This window comes from Coenobita brevimanus, chromosome 65 (genome assembly GCF_032717465.1).
Source record: "Coenobita brevimanus isolate Jiangsu-jjx chromosome 65, ASM3271746v2, whole genome shotgun sequence".
Classification (NCBI taxonomy): domain Eukaryota; kingdom Metazoa; phylum Arthropoda; class Malacostraca; order Decapoda; family Coenobitidae; genus Coenobita; species Coenobita brevimanus.
Window position 1 is genome coordinate 23,911,147 of NC_137018.1, and position 563 is coordinate 23,911,709.

The following is a 563-nucleotide window of genomic DNA, read 5'->3' on the forward strand; positions in this document are numbered from 1 at the left end:
GTATTCAGAAATAATTTCTGAGGGTCAAAAAAATGCAGATTACAAAAAAAAAAAAAAAAAAATCCATAAAAGAAGTGAATTTACATTTTTTTTTTTTTTCATTCATTGCCAGACGCCATGTATCCCAAACGGGGTGGCCAAGGGCTTAGAGTTAATTGTTTTACAGGGAGGGGCACTAATCCTTCACCAACCCCACTTGACACGTAGGGAGAACGTTATGCCAACAGCATCTGGTGTTCCCAGGCGGTCACCCATCCAAGTACTAACCAGACCCAACGTTGCTTAACTTCGCTGATCGGACGGGAAGCGGTGTACTCAACGTGGTATGGCCGTTCAAAATATTAATTCTGTATTATGCTTCCTATGATCTACACTGTCCCCATATAACTACTAGGCTCATAAATTGTCTTTGGACATAAAACAAATACAATGAGCTTTCCAAGCAGACAAACACACTGTATGTGTGTTTGAGTCTTGAAAAGACATGTTACTTTATTACATTCAGACCACATTTAGTAGTTTAATGGAATAAAGAATAAGATTTGCTCTGAGCTAATTTTGTT

The 563-nt window shown here is 38.2% G+C and overlaps 1 non-coding gene across 1 annotated transcript; it reads right to left on the reverse strand.

The window, feature by feature from the left end:
* Window positions 1-218: 218 nt before the first annotated feature.
* LOC145405182 (5S ribosomal RNA) lies at window positions 219-337 on the reverse strand. Its single transcript, XR_013898283.1, has one exon. It is a non-coding gene; the product is annotated as a 5S ribosomal RNA (ribosomal RNA).
* Between the last annotated feature and the right edge of the window lie 226 nt (window positions 338-563).